Raw genomic sequence first — 554 nt, 5'->3', positions numbered from 1 at the left:
CTCATTAAAAACCATCACCCTATGTAAAAACACGGAGGGAAAAGAATGCACCCCATGAAATAAGTTTTTCTTTAAAATTGGCAGAGATGAAATACCCGCCAATGAAAATTAATAAAGTAATTCAATAATAAGAATAATAAATAAAAGTTAACGACTGACATGCATATGTCTTCAGAAGGGATATTTTTAGTGATTAGATAGGAAATCTCCCCGCCTTTGCGGAATTCCTCTAGGGGCTTTATTCCTAAATTCATCCTTCTAACATTCCCTCCCAAAGGATGGTGTAACACCCTAATCCCCAAACACTTAATTTATAAAACATGCAGAATAATTTACTCAAAAGGGTGTCACATTTGTCGTCATAACATTCTCAAATCACAATAGCAACGGAAAATAAACTTCAACAACTTCAATTGTCTCATAATTAGAAATTAACTTCATTTATATCATAAAATATATAATTAAATAACTCATAGAAAAATAGAAAACAATATTCTTATCCCAGTGTTACACTATCAGAGCGACACGCTGGAACTAAACAAAGCAAAAAGATA

This window comes from Lathyrus oleraceus, chromosome 6, assembly GCF_024323335.1.
Source record: "Lathyrus oleraceus cultivar Zhongwan6 chromosome 6, CAAS_Psat_ZW6_1.0, whole genome shotgun sequence".
In the NCBI taxonomy this organism is placed as follows: Eukaryota; Viridiplantae; Streptophyta; class Magnoliopsida; order Fabales; family Fabaceae; genus Lathyrus; species Lathyrus oleraceus.
Note: the sequence above shows the minus strand (reverse complement) of the source record.